Genomic DNA, 20,479 nt, shown 5'->3' with positions numbered 1-20,479 from the left:
ACACGTTAGATCTATCTTCGCTTTTATGCCTAGCTAGGGGCGTTAAACGATAGCGCTAGTTGGGAGGCAACCCAATTTTCTTTATGTTCTTTGTTTTTGTTCCTGTTTAGTGTTAAATTTTGTTTCTATTTTCTGTTTAGATGTGTTTTTATCTTTTGTTTACTGTTTGTGCCAAGTAGAACCTATAGGATAAACTATGATGATGGTTGATTTGATTCTGCTGAAAAACAGAAACTTTGCCCTCACGAGAAAAAATTCAATATATCACAGAAAAGAGCTTTTGCATTGATTCTTCTTGCTGCTGATCAATAAACATATTTTTCAGCACTTCCTATTTTGATAGGATTTTTAGAGTTCCAGAAGTTTGCGTGAGTTACAGATTGCTACAGACTGTTCTGTTTTTGACAGATTCTGTTTTTCGTGTGTTGTTTGCTTATTTCAATGCATCTATGGCTAATAAATTAGTTTATAAACCATAAGGAAGTTGGAATACAGTAGGCTTAACACAAAAATAAATAAATAATGAGTTCATTGCAGTACCTTATGTGGTGGTTTTGTTTTCTTTCACTAACGGAGATTATAAGATTTCCTGTTGAGTTTTGTGTTGTGAAGTTTTCAAGTTTTGGGTAAAGCTTTTATGGACTATGGAATAAAGAGTGGCAAGAGCCTAAGCTTGGGGATGCCCAAGGCACCCCAAGATATTCAAGAATAGCCAAAATCCTAAGCTTGGGGATGCCCCGGGAAGGCATCCCCTCTTTCGCCTTCGTTCATTGGTAACTTTACTTGGAGCTATATTTTTATTTGCCACATGATTTGTGTTTTGCTTGGAGCGTCATGTATTATATTGGTCTTTGCTTGTTAGTTTACCACAATCATCCTTTCTGTAACACACCTTTTGGGAGAAGCCTATTTGATTAGAATTTGCTAGAATACTCTATGTGCTTCACTTATATCTTTTTAGCTTGATAGTTTTTGCTCTAGTGCTTCACTTATATCTTTTAGAGCATGGTGGTGGATTAATTTTATAGAAATTGCTAGTCTCTCATGCTTCACTTATATTATTTTGAGAGTCTTTTATAACAGCATGGTATTTGCTATGGTTATAATTTGGTCCTAGAATGATGAGCATCCAAGTTGGGTATAATAAAAACTATCATAGAAAGTAAATTGGATGCTATGATCAATTTGATGCTTGATAATTGTTTTGAGATATGGAGGTAGTAATATTACAGTCATGCTAGTTGGGTAATTACGGATTTAAAGAATGCTTGTGTTGAGGTTTGTGATTCCCATAGCATGCACGTATGGTGAACCGCTTTGTGATGAAGTTGGAGCACAATTTTATTTATTGAATGTCTTCCTTATGAGTGGCAGTCGGGGACGAGCGATGGTCTTTTCCTACCAATCTATCCCCCTAGGAGCATGCACGTAGTGCTTTGGTTTTTGATGACTTCTAAATTTTTACAACAAGTATATGAGTTCTTTTGACTAATGTTGAGTCCATGGATTATACACACCCTTTCACCCCTCCATTATTGCTAGCCTCTCTTGTACCGTGCAAATTTTCGCCGGTACCATACACCCACCATATACCTTCCTCAAGACAGCCACCATACCTACCTATTATGGCATTTCCATAGCCATTCTGAGATATATTGCCATGCAACTTTCCACCGTTCCGTTTATTATGGCACGTTCCATCATTGTCATATTGCTCTTTGCATGATCATGTAGTTGACATCGTATTTGTGGCAAAGCCACCATCATAATCTTCATACATGTCGCTCTTGATTCATTGCATATCCCGGTATACCACAAGAGGCATTCACATAGAGTCATATCTTGTTCTAGCTTTGAGTTGTAAAGCCATAAAAGTGTGATGATCATCACTATTAGAGCATTGTCCCAGTGAGGAAAGGATGATGAATACTATGATTCCCCCACAAGTCGGGATGAGACTTCAGACTTTACAAAAAGAAAAAAAAGAAAAAAAGAGAAAGGCCAAAAAGAAAAAAAGGAAAAGAAAAAACAGAAGGCCAAAAAGAAAAAAGAAAAAGAAAAGAAAAAAAAGAATGAGAGAAAAAGAGAGAAGGGACAATGCTACTTTCTCTTTTTCCACACTTGTGCTTCAAAATAGCACCATGATCTTCATGATAGAGAGTCTCATATGTTGTCACTTTCATATACTAGTGGGAATTTTTCAGTATAGAACTTGGCTTGTATATTCCAATGATGGGCTTCCTCAAAATGCCCTAGGTCTTCGTGAGCAAGCAAGTTGGATGCACCCCCACTAGTTTTCTTTTGTTGAGCTTTCATATATTCATAGCTCTAGTGCATCCGTTGCATGGCAATCCCTACTCACTCACATTGCTATCTATTAATGGGCATCTCCATAGCCCGTTGATACGCCTAGTTGATGTGAGACTATCTTCTCCTTTTTTGTCTTCTCCACAACCACCATTCTATTCCACATATAGTGCTATGTCCATGGCTCACGCTCATGTATTGCGTGAAAGTTGAAAGAGTTTGAGATTATTAAAGTATGAAACAATTGCTTGGCTCGTCATCGGGGTTGTGCATGATTAAATACTTTGTGTGATGAAGATGAAGCATAGCCATACTATATGATTTTGCAGGGATAACTTTCTTTTGGCCATGCTATTTTGAGAAGATATGATTACTTGCTTAGTATGCTTGAAGTATTACTATTTCTTATGTCAATATGAACTTTTATTTTGTATTATTTGGATCTGAACATTCATGCCACAATGAAAGAAAATTACATTATGAATTATGCTAGGTAGCATTCCACATCAAAAATTATCTTTTTATCATTTACCTACTCGAGGACGAGCAAGAATTAAGCGTGGGGATGCTTGATACGTCTCCAACGTATCTATAATTTTTTATTGTTCCATGCTATTATATTACCTGTTTTGGATGTTTATGGGCTTTATTTTATACATTATTATCATTTTTGGGACTAACCTACTAACCGGAGGCCCAGCCCATATTGCTGTTTTTTTTGCCTATTTCAGTATTTCGAAGAAAAGGAATTTCAAACGGAGTCCAAACGGAATGAAACCTTTGGGAGCGTTATTTTTGGAACAAATCTGATCCGGAGAGCCTCGAGTGCAAGTCAAGAAAGCTCCAAGGGCCCCACGAGATAGGAGGGCGCGCCCCCCCATAGGGCGCGCCCCCCTGTCTCATGGGTCCCTCGGGCGTCCACCGACGTACTTCTTCCTCCTATATATACCTACAGACCCCGAAAACATCCAGGGGCACCATGAAACACAATTTCCACCATGGTAACCTTTTGTATCCGCGAGATCCCATCTTGGAGCCTTCGCCGGCACTCTGCCGGAGGGGGAATCGACCATGGAGGGCCTCTACATCAACATACTTGCCCCTCCTATGAGTTGTGAGTAGTTTACCAAAGACCTACGAGTCCACAGTTATTAGCTAGATGGCTTCTTCTCTCTTTTTGGATCTCAATACAATGTTCTCCCCCTCTCTTGTGGAGATCTATTCGATGTAATCTCTTTTTGCAGTGTGTTTGTCGAGATCCGATGAATTGTGGGTTTATGATCAGATTTATCTATGGATATTAATTGAATCTTCTCTGAATTCTTTTATGTATGATTGAGTTATCTTTGCAAGTCTCTTCGAATTATCAGTTTGGTTTGGCCTACTAGATTGATCTTTCTTGCCATGGGAGAAGTGTTTAGCTTTGGGTTCAATCTTGCGGTGTTCTTACCCAGTGACAAAAAGGGTTGCAAGACACGTATTGTATTGTTGCCATCGAGGATAACAAGATGGGGTTTATATCATATTTAATGAGTTTATCCCTCTACATCATGTCATCTTGCTTAATGTGTTACTCTGTTCTTATGAACTTAATACTCTAGATGCAGGCAGGAGTCGGTTGATGTGTGGAGTAATAGTAGTAGATGCAGGCAGGAGTCGGTCTACTTGTTATGGACGTGATGCCTATATACATGATCATGCCTAGATAACGTCATAATTATTCGCTTTTCTATCAATTGCTTGACAGTAATTTGTTCACCCACCGTAATACTTATACTCTCGAGAGAAGCCTCTAGTGAAACATATGGCCCCCGGGTCTATCTCTTATCATATTTGCTTTCAATCTACTTTTATTTGCATCTTTACTTTCTTGCATCTATATTATAAAATACCAAAAATATATTTATCTTATCATACTATCTCTATCAGATCTCACTTTCGCAAGTGGCCGTGAAGGGATTGACAACCCCTTTATTGCGTTGGTTGCGAGTTCTTAGTTTGTTTGTGTAGGTGCGTGGGACTTTTGAGGAGCCTCCTACTGGATTGATACCTTGGTTCTCAAAAACTGAGGGAAATACTTACGCTACACTTTGCTGCATCACCCTCTCCTCTTCGGGGAAAACCAATGGTAGCTCAAGACGTAGCAGACACAACTTCATATCCTATGTAAACACAATACTACTGAGAGTCCAACTGTAACCTACCTTGTACACTATATTCGACACAACTCCAACACCAGCTGCCACGCTGGCCAGATGTATCGCACTTGTTAGTAAGGCGTTGCACTACACAGTGCTGCGCCAACCTGTTGGACATCATACAAAAGGGTCAATCGGCTGATATTCTTTCACACACTGTTCACTTCGTGAAATTGGTTCACCCATAGGTTAATTTTGTCCATTTCATGATCCAGGGGAAGCTGACATAACGGCTTCTCCGCCGCTTGGTTCCCATGCACCATCTGGTTCTATTTTCCGCGGTCGTCCGATGAGGCGACGCGAGAGAGCTGCAGGCCGATCCGAGATGGGTCCGTTAGGTGATAAAAACACGGCCTAGTAAGCAATCGGATCCTCGACCCCAGGCCCAGCCCACTAATTTTACCCGACACCGCCTCCCTCTTTCCTTTCCCCTTCCTCTTCCCCTCCCCCCGTCTCCTCCCCCGACGTTGAACCGAACCGCAGCAGCAGTAGCCGCTGGAGGAGAAGAAATCGAGAGCGCCAGCAGCCATGTCCGGCATGGAGGAGGAGGGGAACGCCACCGAGCTCAAGATCGGTGAAGGTCCGTCCGTCCCTCCACCCCCTTGCCTCACGCCCCAGCGCCCACTCATCCCCAACCCACCTTGATACGTCTCCCACATATCTATAATTCTTGATTGTTCCATGTTATTATATTACCCGTTTTGATGTTTATGGGCTTTACTATACACTTTTAAAATATTTTCGGGACTAACCTATTAACCTAGAGCCCAGTGCTAGTTTCTGTTTTTCCTTGTTCTTGAGTTTTACAGAAAAGGAATACCAAACGGAGTCCAATTGACGTGCCAATTTTCGATGAATTTTTATGGACCAAAAGAAGCCCCTGGAGTGCAAGAGTTGGGACATAAGAGTCCTGGGCTGCCCACGAGGGTGGGGGAGCCCCCCCTAGGGCGCGCCCCCTGCCTCGTGGATAGCCCGAAGACCACCCCCCCTGGCGTGAAACCTACGCCAAAAATTCCTATAAATACTGAAACCTCCAGAAAATAACCTAGATCAGGAGTTCCGCCACCGCAAGCCTTTGTAGCCACAAAAAACCAATCGGGACCCTGTTCCGGCACCCTGCCGGAGGGGGGATCCCTCACCGGTGGCCATCTTCATCATCCTGGCGCTCTCCATGACAAGGAGGGAGTAGTTCACACTCGGGGATGAGGGTATGTACCAGTAGCTATGTGTTTGATCTCTCTCTCTCTCTCTCTCTCTCTCTCTCTCTCGTGTTCTCGATTTGGCACGATCTTGATGTATCGCGAGCTTTGCTATTATAGTTGGATCTTATGATGTTTCTCCCCCTCTACTCTCTTGTAATGGATTGAGTTTTCCCTTTAAAGTTATCTTATCAGATTGAGTCTTTAAGGATTTGAGAACACTTGATGTATGTCTTGTCATGCTTATCTATGGTGACAATGGGATATTCACGTGATCTATTTGACGTACGTTTTGGTGATCAACTTGCGGGTTCAGTGACCTTGTAAACTTATGCATAGGGGTTGGCACATGTTTTCGTCTTGACTCTTTGGTAGAAACTTTGGGGCACTCTTTGAAGTACTTTGTGTTGGTTCAATAGATGAATTTGAGATTGTGTGATGCATATCGTATAATCATGCCCACGGATACTTGAGGTGATATTGGAGTATCTAGGTGACATTAGGGTTTTGGTTGATTTGTGTCTTAAGGTGTTATTCTAGTACGGAGTCTACGATAGTTTGAACGGAAAGAATAGCTTCGTGTTATTTTACTACGGACTCTTGAATAAATTGATCAGAAAGGATAACTTTGAGGTGGTTTCATACCCTACAATAATCTCTTCGTTTGTTCTCAGCTATGGTGACTTTGGAGTGACTCTTTGTTGCATGTTGAGGCGTAGTTATATGATCCAGTTATGTTATTATTGTTGAGAGAACTTGCACTAGTGAAAGTATGAACCTTAGGCCTTGTTTCCTAGCATTGCAATACCATTTACACTCACTTTTATCGCTTGTTACCTTGCTATTTTTATAATTTCAGATTACAAAAACCTATATCTACCATCCATATTGCACTTGTATCACCATCTCTTTGCCGAACTAGTGCACCTATACAATTTACCATTGTATTGGGTGTGTTGGGGACACAAGAGACTCTTTGTTATTTGGTTGCAGGATTGTTTGAGAGATACCATCTTCATCCTATGCCTCCCACGGATTGATAAACCTTAGGTCATTCACTTGAGGGAAATTTGCTACTGTCCTACAAACCTCTACACTTGGAGGCCCAACAACGTCTACAAGAAGAATGTTGTGTAGTAGACATCAAGCTCTTTTCTGGCGTCGTTGCCGCGGAAGTGAGTGCTTGAAGGTATATCTTTAGATCTTCCAATCGAATCTTTTAGTTTCTTGGTTTATCACTAGTTTAGTTTATAAAAGAAAACTACAAAAAAATGGAATGGAGTTTCCCTCATACGCTTCATCTTTTTAATATCTTTCGTGAGAATGATGGTAAGGAAAATTGTGCTCAAGTGCTAGAATAAGAAGTCTATAAAATATTTGGCACTAAATCTTTGAATGAAGAGCATGATTGCAATGTTATTAGTATGAATTATTTGAATACCCATGATGCTAATGATATGCAAAGCCACATGCTTGGGGATGCTATGTTTGATGAATATGATACCCATTATGTGCTCAAGTTGTTTGTTCAGAAAATCCCTATGCATAGGAAGTGGGTTAGACTTCAATGTGCTAGTCATATTCTTCATGATGCTCTCTTTATGTTTCAGTTCGTATCTTTTATGTGAGCATCATTGAAACCATCATGCCTAGTTAGGGGCGTTAAACGTTAGCGCTTGTTGGGAGGCAACCCAATTTTATTTTAGTACTTTGCTTTTGTTCCTGTTTAGTAATTAATAATTCATCTAGCCTCTGGTTACATGTGGTTTTATGTTTTAATTAGTTTTTGTGCCAAGTAGAACATTTGGGAAGACTTGGGTGAAGTCTTTATGATCTTGCTGTAAAAAACAGAAACTTTAGCGCTCACGAGATTAGCTGCCATTTTTACTGGAGAGTGCTTTTAGGTTGATTCTTTTTGCAGATGATTAATAGATAAATTCCTCATGTCCACCAATTTATTTCAGAATTTTTGGAGTGACAGGAGTGTTCTAATGATATAGATTACTACGGACTGTTCTGTTTTTGACAGATTCTGTTTTCTATGTGTTATTCGCTTATTTTAATGAATCTATGAGTAGTATCGAAGGGTATGAACCATAGAGAAGTTGGAATAAATTATATATTACACCAATATGAATTTAGAATGAGTTCACAACAGTACCTAAGTGGTGGTTTTATTTTCTTATACTAACGGAGCTTACGAGTTTTCTGTTGAGTTTTGTGTTGTGAAGTTTTCAAGTTTTGGGTAAAGATTCGATGGACTATGGAATAAGGAGTGGCAAGAGCCTAAGATTGGGGATTCCCAAGGCACCCCAAGGTAATATTCAAGGACAACCAAGAGCCCAAGCTTGGGGATGTCCCAGAAGGCATCCCCTCTTTCGTCTTCGTTCATCGGTAACTTTACTTGGAGCTATATTTTTATTCACCACATGATATGTGTTTTGCTTGGAGCGTCATTTTATTTTGTTAGTATTTGCTTTCTATTATTTAGAATGATGTTTTTCATCTATATTTTCAATAAATATGTCAAGGATAGCCTTTACCATGCTTATTTTGCAAGTATACATGTTGCTGTTTTAAAACAGAAAGTTTACCACTGTTGCAAAAATTCCCTAGAAAAGTCAGAGAATGATATAATATTGAAATTTTTTGAATATTGAGATCTGATAAATATTCTACAGTGTAGTATATTTCTCATAATTTTTGGAGTTAGGGAAGTATGATGAATCTTGCATTCTTTACAGACTATACTATTTTGGCAGATTGCTGTTATGTTTGCATTGTTTGCATACGTTTGCTTGTTTAATGATTCTATTTGAGGATAGGAGTATTAAATATGTAGATACATTTAGTATGAAATGTTGAATAATAATTTTAGTGATTTGTTACAGTAGAAAATCATAAGGTTTTGCATTGGTTTACACTAACTTATCTCACGAGTTCTTGTTGAATTTTGTGTGGATGAAGTTTTTGAGATTTAGGAAAACCGTGATATGAGAGGAATTAAGGAGACACAAAAGCTAAAGCTTGGGGATGCCCAAGGCACCCCAAGATAACATTCCAAGAAGTCTCAAGCATCTAAGCTTGGGGATGCCCTGGTAGGCATCCCACCTTTCTTCTTCAACAATTATCGGTTAGTATCGGTTGAACCTAAGTTTTTGCTTATTCACATGATGTGTGCTATCCTTGAGATGTCATTTTGTTTTGTTTTGCTTGCTGTTGGAATAAAATACCAAGATCTAAAATTCTTAAATGTCAGAGAGTCTTCACATAGTTGCACAATTATTAGAATACTCTTTGTGCTTCACTTATATCTTTTGGAGTAGTTTGTCATTTGCTCTAGTGCTTCACTTATACCTTTTTAGAGCACGGTGGTGGTTTTACTTTGTAGAAATTATTTATCTCTCATGATTCACTTATATTATTTTGAGAGTCTTTTAGAACAGCATGGTATTTGCTATGGTTATAAAATTGGACCTAGAATGATGGGCATCCAAGTTGGGTATAATAAAAAACTATCATAGAAAGTATATTGAATACTATGAGAAATTTGATACTTGATAATTGTTTTGAGATATGAGGATGGTAATATTAGAGTCATGCTAGTGGAGTAGTTGTGAATTTGAGGAATACTTGTGATGAAGTTTGTGATTCCCGTAGCATGCACGTATGGTGAACCGTTATGTGATGAAGTTGGAGCATGATTTATTTATTGATTGTCTTCCTTATGAGTGGCGGTCGGGGACGAGCGATGGTCTTTTCCTACCAATCTATCCCCCTGGGAGCATGCGCGTAGTACTTCGTTTCGATGACTAATAGATTTTTGCAATAAGTATATGAGTTCTTCATGACTAATGTTGAGTCCATGGATTATACGCACTCTCACCCTTCCACCACTGCTAGCCTCTCTTATGCCGCGCAAATTTCGTCGGTACCATACACCCACCATATACCTTCCTCAAAACAGCCACCATACCTACCTATTATGGCATTTCCATAGCCATTCGATATATTTCCATGCAACTTTCTACCGTTCCATTTATTATGACACGCTCCATCATTGTCATATTGCTTTCGCATGATCATGTAGTTGACATCGTATTTGTGGCAAGGCCACCTTGATAATTCTTTCACACATGTCACTCTTAATTCATTGCATATCCCGGTATACCGCCGGAGGCATCCACATAGAGTCATATTTTGCTCTAAGTATTGAGTTGTAATTCTTGAGTTGTAAGTAAATAAAAGTGTGATGATCTTCATTATTAGAGCATTGTCCTAAGTGAGGAAAGGATGATGCAGACTATGATTCCCGCACAAGTCGGGATGAGACTCCGGACTTTATGAAAAATAAAAGAGGCCAAAGAAGCCCAAATAAGAAAAGAGGCCAAAGAAGCCCACCAAAATAAAAATAAAAAAATGAGAGAAAATGAGAGAAGGGACAATGTTACTATCCTTTTTCCACACGTGTGCTTCAAAGTAGCACCATGATCTTCATGATAGAGAGTCTCCTATGTTGTCACTTTCATATACTAGTGGGAATTTTACATTATAGAACTTGGCTTGTATATTCCAATGATGGGCTTCCTCAAATTGCCCTAGGTCTTCATGAGCAAGCAAGTTGGATGCACACCCACTTAGTTTCTTTTTTGAGCTTTCATACACTTATAGCTCTAGTGCATCCGTTGCATGGCAATCCCTAATCACTCACATTGATATCTATTAATGGGCATCTCCATAGCCCGTTGATACGCCTAGTTGATGTGAGAGTATCTTCTCCTCCTTTTTGTTTCCCCCACAACCACCATTCTATTCCACTTATAGTGCTCTGTCCATGGCTCGCGCTCATGTATTACGTGAAGATTGAAAAAGTTTAAGAACATCAAAAGTATGAAACAATTGCTTGGCTTGTCATCGGGGTTGTGCATGATTTAAATATTTTTTTTGTGGTAAAGATAGAGCATAGCCAGACTATATGATTTTGTAGGGATAACTTTCTTTAGCCATGTTATTTCGAGAAGACATGATTACTTTGTTAGTATGCTTGAAGTATTACTATTCTTGTGTCAATATGAACTTTTATTTTGAATCATTTGGATCTAAACATTCATGCCACAATAAATAAAATTACATTGAGAAATATGTTAGGTAGCATTTCACATCAAAAATTATGTTTTTATCATTTACCTACCCGAGGACGAGCAGGAATTCAGCTTGGGGATGCTTGATACGTCTCCAACGTATCTATAATTTTTTATTGTTGCATGCTATTATATTACCCCTTTTGGATGTTTATGGGCCTTACTATACACTTTTATATTATTTTTGGGACTAACCTATTAACTTAGAGCCCAGCGCATGTTTCTGTTTTTTCCTTGTTTTTGAGTTTTACAGAAAAGGAATACCAAACGGAGTCCAATTGACGTGCCAATTTTTGATGAATTTTAATGGGCTAAAAGAAGCCCAAGAGTGCAAGAGTTGGGCCAGAAGAGTCCCGGGCTGCCCATGAGGGTGGGGGCAACCCCCCCCCCCCTAGGGTGCGCCCCCTGCCTCGTGGACAGCCCGGAGACCCCCCTGACGTGAGAGCTACGCCAAAAATTCCTATAAATACTGAAACCTCCAGAAAATAACCTAGATCGGGAGTTTCGCCGCCGCAAGCCTCTGTAGCCACCAGAAACAAATCAGGACCCTGTTCCAGCACCCTGCCAGAGGGGGGATCCCTCACCGGTGACCATCTTCATCATCCCAGCGCTCTCCATGACGAGGAGGGAGTAGTTCACACTCGGGGATGAGGGTATGTACCAGTAGCTATGTGTTTGATCTCTCTCTCTCTCTCTCGTGTTCTTGATTTGGCACGATATTGATGTATCGCGAGCTTTGCTATTATAGTTGGATCTTATGATGTTTCTCCCCCTCTACTCTCTTGTAATGGATTGAGTTTTTCCTTTGAAGTTATCTTATCAGACTGAGTTTTTAAGGATTTGAGAACACTTGAATGTCTTGACGTGCTTATCTGTGGTGACAATGGGATATTCACGTGGTCTACTTGATGTATGTTTTGGTGATCAACTTGCGGGTTTAGTGACCTTGTGAGCTTATGCATAGGAGTTGTCACACGTTTTCATCTTGACTCTTCGGTGGAAACTTTGGGGCACTCTTTGAAGTACTTTGTGTTGGTTGAATAGATGAATCTGAGATTGTGTGATGCATATCGTATAATCATGCCCATGGATACTTGAGGTGACGTTGGAGTATCTAGTTGACATTAGGGTTTTGGTTGATTTGCGTCTTAAGGTGTTATTCTAGTACGAACTATATGATAGATCGAACGGAAAGAATAGCTTCGTGTTATTTTACTACGGACTCTTGAATAGATCGATCAGAAAGGACAACTTTGAGGTGGTTTCATACCCTACAATAATCTCTTCGTTCGTTCTCCACTATTAGTGACTTTGGAGTGACTCTTTGTTGCATGTTGAGGGATAGTTATATGATCCAGTTATGTTATTATTGTTGAGAGAACTTGCACTAGTGAAAGTATGAACCTTAGGCCTTGTTTCCTAGCATTGCAATACCGTTTACGCTCACTTTTATCGCTTGTTACCTTGCTGTTTTTATAATTTCAGATTACAAAAACCTATATCTACCATCCATATTGCACTTGTATCACCATCTCTTCGCCGAACTAGTGCACCTATACAATTTACCATTGTATTGGGTGTGTTGGGGACACAAGAGACTCTTAGTTATTTGGTTGAAGGGTTGTTTGAGAGAGACCATATTCATCCTACGCCTCCCACGGATTGATAAACTTTAGGTCATCCACTTGAGGGAAATTTGCTACTGTCCTACAAACTTCTGCACTTGGAGGCCCAACAATGTCTACAAGAAGAAGGTTGTGTAGTAGACATCACACCTCACCTAGGGTTTCCCATGAACAGATCCGCCATACCTAACCAGCTTTTCCTCTTCTCTTGTTGGTGCAGAGTTCCTGAAGGCCAAGTGCCTGATGAACTGCGAGGTGGCAATAATCTTGGAGCACAAGTGGGAGCAGCTGCAACACATGTCGAATGACGGCGCCGACCAGGTCTCGCAGGTGTTCGAGAAGTCGTAGGCCTACGTTAAGCACTTCAGCCACTACAAGAACCCCGACGCCGTGCGCCAGGTCCACGAGACGCTCTCCCGATACATCCTCGTCGAGTTTGAGCTCTGCACCCTGGGGAACCTCTGCCCCAACACCGCCGAAAAGGCCAAGGAGCTCGTCCCCTCCCTCGTCCCTGGTGGCAGGTTCGATAGCGACGACCGGGTCGACAAGATGCTCAACAACGTCTCCTTCATCAAGAAGTTTGAGTAGCCGCCCCTATAATATGCTCCTTCTTGATCTACTTGTGTTCCTCTAGTGGACATGATGGACATGGAGACCATGTGTCATTTATCAGTCTCAACAATGACCTGGCGAAGATCATCATCGGGCACATCATTTGGTTCCTCTTGATCTTCAGCTTCCCCCGCTGCAACATCTTCAGTTTCCCCCGTTGCAGCATCACCGTATTCAGGGGGTACATAGTTGTCATCATCTTCTTCTTCTTCGATGTCTTCCATCATAACCCCCTCTTTCTCCGTGCTTGGTCCAAACATTATAGTGTGGCATGAAACCCTTATAAAGAAGGTGGGTGTGAAGGGTTTTCGAGTCAGAGTAAGACCTCGGATTCCCACATATAGGGCATGGACAACACATAAAATCATTTTGCTTGTTTGCCTCAGCCACTACAAGAAAATTATTCATGCCCTTAATGTACTCGTAGGTGCGTCCGTTACCGTACATCCATTGTCGGTTCATCTCTGCGTACATCATGAATAGATAAGTAAACAAATTAATAGAAGTTCATCATCACATTAAACCCAAAGTACATATGTAGTTCTCATTGAACAACATATAACTCTCCAGAGCATCTAATTAAACCATACATTGAAACTATGTAAAACATTTCAATGCAACAACAAATGCGATCATGACCGCAACCAAGGTAACAATTGATCCAACGGCATAATGATACCAAGCCTCAGTATGAATGGCATATTTTCTAATCTTTCTAATCTTCAAGCGCATTGCATCCATCTTGATCTTGTGATCATCGACGACACCCGGAACATGCAACTCCAATATCATCTTCTCCTCCTCAATTTTTTTAATTTTTCCTTCAAGTAATTATTTTCTTCTTCAACTACATTTAACCCCTCAGACAATTGGATTGGTTGGAATTTCTGGTTCACATACCTCCTAGATAAAAAAATCTATGTCATGTTGCTCAGCATAATTGTCATAAACACTAAATGAAACTAATAGTTATAAAAGAAAATATATACTATACCACATCTGAATCATAGACACGACGAGGGCCGACGGAGGCGGATACCAAAAGCATCGCACTATATAATAACAAACAATAATAAGTAAGAAAACTATGCAAGTATCTATCTAAATCATACAAGTAAGAACTTTTATCTTTTATAAAGAAGAGAAGATCAAGAGGCTCACCACGGTGGTGCAGGCGACGAGATCGGCGCGAGCGATCAACGGCGGTGAGGACGGGGATGGGACAGGACGGACCGCCAAACCTAGACAAATCTCGAGGAAAATGGAGCTTGGACAAGGATCTTCGAAGGAGAAAGCTTAAGTATGGCTCAGACATTTCATCGAACACCTCATGTGCATAGGAGGTGAGCTAGATCTCCAACGGCCGGCCAGAAAAATAGAGCAGTGGAGTGCTCTGCTCGCGAGCGAGGGGGTATATATAGGCACCTCATTGGTCTCGGTTCGTGGCTGGAACCGGGACTAAAGGACACCCTTTGGTCCCGGTTCAAGCCACCAACCGGGACCAATGGTGGTGGGCCAGGAGCGAGGCACATTGGTCCCGGTTCGAGCCTCGAACCGGGACCAATGCCCCACGATGGCCCGGCCGACCCCATGGCCTCACGAACCGGGACCTATGCCCCCATGGGTCCCGGTTCTAGGCTGAACCGGGACTAATGGGTTGGCCCGGCCTGAACCAAAGCCCTGTTTTCTACTAGTGTTACCGAGTGGGCCCAGAGATACCTCTCCGTCATACGGAGTGACAAATCCCAGTCTCGATTCGTGCCAACCCAACAGACACTTTAGGAGATACCTGTAGTGCACCTTTATAGCTACCCAGATACGTTGTGACGTTTGATACACCCAAAGCATTCCTGCGGTATCCGGGAGTTGCACAATCTCATGGTCTAAGGAAATGATACTTGACATTAGAAAAGCTTTTAGCAAACGAACTACACGATCTTGTGCTATGCTTAGGATTGGGTCTTGTCCATCGCATCATTCTCCTAATGATGTGATCCCGTTATCAACGACATCCAATGTCCATGGTCAAGAAACCACAACCATCTATTGATCAACGAGCTAGTCAACTAGAGGTTCACTAGGGACTTTTTGTAGTCTATGCATTCACACATGTATTACGGTTTCCGGTTAATACAATTATAGCATGAACAATAGACAATTATCATGAACAAAAAAATATAATAATAACTTTTTTATTATTGCCTCTAGTGCATATTTCCAACACAAGGCCTTGAGCTCCTCCGTGTGCAGCAGCCGACAACAGGGGCATACCCTCGAGCTCCGCCACGTGTAGTAGTCGGCAATAGGGAACACACCCTCAAGCTCTACCACTGCTCCAACGCAGTGCTGAAGGCCGGCCGATGCCCACGTCGGCTCCGGCGATGAGCTCTTCCTTTTTTCACCGGGTTGCTTTTTATTTTATTTTTCAAGGACCCGATCGCTTTTACTTCTTTTGTAGGGACCTGATTGCTTTTACTTCTTTTGTAGGGACCCGATTGCTTTTAAATAAAAATCGGGACCTGGTTGTCTTTTAAAAATATTTAGGGCCCACCAGTCATAACCTATCAACGGTCAACATGATGAATGGACCAAACCTGTCATAATCACATTTAAATTAACCAACATAGTAATCAGCGCGACATGGTAGGGTTTTGAAATTGAAAACCACAAGAAGGGGTAGGTATTACAAAAGAAAATGTCGTAGTTTTTCATAACCCTAGCCTGAACTATGGTAGGTTTATGCTAGTATTTACTTCGGGTTTGTACTAACTTTAGCATTAGAGCATGGTTAATAGTATAGCCAGCTGTGGCTATATGGTTAGTGAGTAGCCTACTTCTCTTCTCTCTCCGTCAACTCATCAAAAATATAATGTTTAAAGTCTTACAGCCTGCCTATGTCATCCTATTATACTCCCTCTCTCTCAATTTATAGGGCGTGCGCGTACCCCCTAAGTCGTCAATTTGACCAACCTAATACAAATGATATATTACAAAAAATATACCAATATAAAATTCAGATGTTTTATTTTTAAACCGTATAATTTTTGTGTTACGTAGTTTATATTATGGTGATAAAATTCGCAATCTAGGTATATGCGCGGGACTTTAAACTGAAACAGAGGGAGTACTTGCTCTTTAGGCTGGTCATAGTGGGGAGTAACTTAGACTAGTAACATGCATATGTTACTAGTCTATGTTACTACCTTTTATAGTGCATAATATCATAGATTAGTATCATAGGTGGTCTCATTTATAGCCATGCATGACACATAGTAACATCACATTTATTATATTACGGTATCTACCTATGTTACTGTAACCATCTTTTTTTTTTAATTACCTGTCACATAAGCATGTTTGCGAATTTCAAATGCATGATAGTACTTATATTACCGTCACTATGGCCAGCCTTAGGACTAGCATCCTAGGCGTGATGCCGATCTAGTCATAAATGGTGCTTCCCACTTGCGGCCGGCCTTACGGAAATTGCGTATTTCAAGGCATGGAGTATGTCAAACAAGGGAAAACGCTCCCGATTCCCAATGCCTTACGAGTATTATATCGAAACTGCTAGATGCACGACGTAAGTGGACGATCTATGCACGATATATAAATCCAGCGGCCGGCGCCCTGTTCAAGTCATACGTATGTCCGGCCAGATTTTACCATCGTCTGTGCGTCGTCCAGGGTTTATCGTGTGCATAGCACGACTCTTATCATATCTAGGAATGCGCGTTTACAGGCTAGCCCCGGCCGGTATTGGCGGCTAATAACTCGCCGCAACAACGTGGAGAGATGCGGTTTTGCACATCTTCCGTGTTGACCGGAGCTGCAAAGTGGTCACATACTACTCCGGTGAGGTAGTTGAGCCATATTTTAGGTTTCAGTGATAATAACGATACTAGATAGGTACAGCGAGGCAGCACAGCAAGAGCAACCCGGCTCTATGTCCCAGATGACTAATCTCTCGCTTGTAGTTTCGAGTAAGAAGAGTGGAGGGAAGGAGATGGCAGATTTGTCTGATAATCCAAGCTCTAGCCACGGGCAGGCTGGCTCGATGATTGAGGCCGTGGACCATGGAGAAGATGTAGGGATGCCTGATGTGATGCGCCAAATTGTAAAAGAGTTGGAATCCCTCGAGATGGGAAGGAAGATCGAAAGGTTTCCTTCAAGCTTGCCCCGCCTACCGGGGATGGAGAAGGCCAAGGGCGTGTCTGGCTACACCCTCACCAGGGACTTGGACAAGTCGCGTGAGGAGATGTATTCGCCAGTAATTGTCGAAGGGAAGGACATGCCAGATTTGCCAGATAATCCTCCAAGCTCTAGCCACGGGCAGGCTGGCTCGATGATGAAGGTTGTGTACCATGGAGAAGATGTAGAGATGGCTGATGCAAATGCAATACACAAACTTGTAAAAGAGTTTGAGAAGGAATCCCTCGAGATAGACATGAAGATCCATAGGTTCCCTGCAATCTTGGCTGATATGGGAGATCAGTTCGTCATCCCGATGGCCCTGGCCATTGGCCCATACCACCATGGCTTGTCCCGCCTCCAGGGGATGGAGAAGGCAAAGCGCGTGGCTGCCTACACCCTCACCAGGGACTCGGGCAAGTCGTACAAAGAGATGTATGCACGGCTCCTCGCCGTCGCGGACCAGGCCCGTCGCCTCTATGATGAGGATGCGGTGTTCGACATCAGCAAAAGTAAGTTTGCGGATATGATGTTTCACGATGCCTGCTTCTTGCTGCAGTATATGCAATTGTTTTCAAGCGAAGAAGATGTGATTGAGCAGTCGCCGCTGCATCGTTTCTTCCTCTCCAATGCAGCTTGCATCGATAATGACATCATGCTCTTGGAAAACCAGATGCCCTGGTCTGTCATCCAAGCTCTGATAACCGACACGAAAGTAGTTGTGGATGACTTCATTGCCCATGTGTTCTTCTCTTCCTCTGACTACAACAACATTGCGCCATCAGACCTACCACCACATCTTCTTGGCCTTCTCCGACTGCTGAAACATGGAAGGTTAGGTAAAACACCAGATGTACTCCCCTATGCACCACCGTCTCCTATTCGCGCCATGGAACTTGAAAGAATTGGCATCAAGCTAGATCATAGCGAAACTGGTGCATTTACTGATATTGGATTCAGCAAAGGATTCCTCTTTGACAAGTTGTTCCTGCCGCCACTGATTATGAGCCGTACAAGGGCATCATGGCTCGCCAACATGGTGGCTTTCGAGGTATGCACGGGTTCCGAGAATAAGGGTAATGCTTACATTTGCTCCTACGTCGCCATCTTCGCTATGCTCATGGTTCGGGAGGAGGACGTGCACAAGTTGCGATCAAAGGGCTTCATTGAGGGAGAACTCTCCGACAAGCAAATTCTTGAATTCTTCAAGCGACTTACCCAGCAAATGACCCCCGGTCATGACTACTTTAAAATCTTGTTTGCTATCGGAGACTGCAAGCGAAGGAGGTGGCTGCGGATTATGGTGTGGAAGTTTGTTTCTGATAACGCTAAAGCCATCGCCGTTGTGCTCTCCATCATCGGTGTTCTTGTGGGGATCTTCAAGGCGCTCTTTTCTCTCAAGCAACACTAGCACCATAAGCTAGGATGCCACCGTTCATGTTTACCATTCGTACCAAGATAACCACGCGCCACAAGCTACCATTCATCTGTGGTTAATTACAATGGTGTGTATCACACTATCGGCTGCCTTTAACTACCTTTGTGTTTAATGTATTCTATTAGAATTCCTTTTGAATTGTATTGTTTGATCCGGCTTCAATGTACTCTGTTTGTTGTAATAATTCTGGGTGTCTATGGCAATGGGGCATCGTTTTACTTATGTATTTACATGCTGTTTCATATGTTTGTTTCCATGTTGTGATAAGTTTCGTCACAACATTTTGAAACTGGGAAGTACTAATGCTTGTTTCCAATATGTTGGCGCACAGCCTGTGATCCAGAACAAACATTTCATCGAAACTAGATGTTGGCATCGTAACGTCACACAATTAATTAGGCAAGCACAAGATCTCAGCATAAAGTACAATCTAGCAGGCGTCAGCATTGCACTTCATAAATAAAGGCTCCTTTGATTCAAAGGAATTCAATAGGATTTTTGAAGGATTGAAATCATTTGGAATTTTTCCTATGTTTGTCCTTTGATTCATAGGATTAAATCACATAGGAATTTTTTCTTTGGAATCTTTTGTATACATTTCATAAGAAATCTAACATCCACTTCAACATCTTTTTACAATTCCTTTTCTTTTCATGTGAAATCAAACACTCCTTGCTAATCCTAAAGGGTTCAAGTGGGCATGACACTTCAATCTTATACTTTTTCATATTTCTACATTTTCAAAATCCTACGAATCAAAGAGACCCTAGAAGGAGCGATTTTTTTTTTTGCGAGAAAATTTCCGATCTATTCATCTTCAATCATGACAGTACAACGAATACCAGAAATAATAGAAATTACATCCAGATCCGTAGACCACCTAGCGACAACTACCAGCACTGAAGCGAGCCGAAGGCGCGCCGCCGTCATCGCCCTCCATCGCCGGAGTCGGGCACAACTTGTTGTAGTAGACAGTCGGGAAGTCGTCGTGCTAAGGCCCCGTAGGACCAGCGCAGCAGAACAGCAACCGCCGCAGATGAAGAATAACGTAGATCAGAAAAATCCAATCCGAAGACACACGAACATAGACGAACAACGACGAGATCCGAGCAAATCCACCAAAGATAGATCCGCCGGAGACACACCTCGACATGCCCACCAACGATGCTAGACGCATCGCCGGAACAGGGGCTAGGCGGGGAGACCTTTATTCCATCTTCAGGGAGCCGCCGCCGTCTCTTCTTCCTGAGCAGGACACAAACCCTAGCAAAACTGAAAGAAACGATTAAAAACGGAGCCCTCCCGCCGACCCTTGGATTTGCAGATTTGTAGCTCGCACTTGGAAGAAAAAGAAAAGAAAGAGGAAACGAAACACCAGGGGAGCTGCTGCGACAGCCACCTCGCCGCTTGTTTCTCCTCCACCGCCCGGTTCTCTTCTCCGCCGCCGGCTTCTTCTCGGCGGCAGCGACGACTACTAGAGGTTTTGCAGAGTGAAGAGGGGAGGAGCTGGCGTTTCAGCGGGCCGGCCCGAGATGGGTCCGTTAGATGATGGAAACCCGGCCTACTAAGCAATCGGATCCTCGACACCAGGCCCAGCCCACTGATTTTACCCGACGCCGCCTCCCTCTTTCCTTTCCCCTTCCTCTTCCCCTCCCCCCATCTCCTCCCCCGACGCCGAACCGAATCGCCGCAGCAGCCGCCGGAGAAGAACAAATCGAGCGCCAGCCGCCATGTCCGGCGTGGAGGAGGAGGAGAACGCCGCCGAGCT

General features: G+C 42.3%; 1 pseudogene; it reads left to right on the top strand.

Moving 5' to 3' along the window:
• The first annotated feature begins 5,033 nt into the window (after nucleotides 1-5,033).
• Nucleotides 5,034-13,058, top strand: LOC123135641 (DNA-directed RNA polymerase II subunit 4-like; annotated as a pseudogene).
• The last annotated feature ends 7,421 nt before the right edge of the window (nucleotides 13,059-20,479 follow it).

The sequence above is a fragment of the Triticum aestivum genome, chromosome 6B (genome assembly GCF_018294505.1).
Source record: "Triticum aestivum cultivar Chinese Spring chromosome 6B, IWGSC CS RefSeq v2.1, whole genome shotgun sequence".
Lineage (NCBI taxonomy): Eukaryota > Viridiplantae > Streptophyta > Magnoliopsida > Poales > Poaceae > Triticum > Triticum aestivum.
Note: the sequence above shows the minus strand (reverse complement) of the source record. Positions and strands in the feature narration are given on the sequence as shown.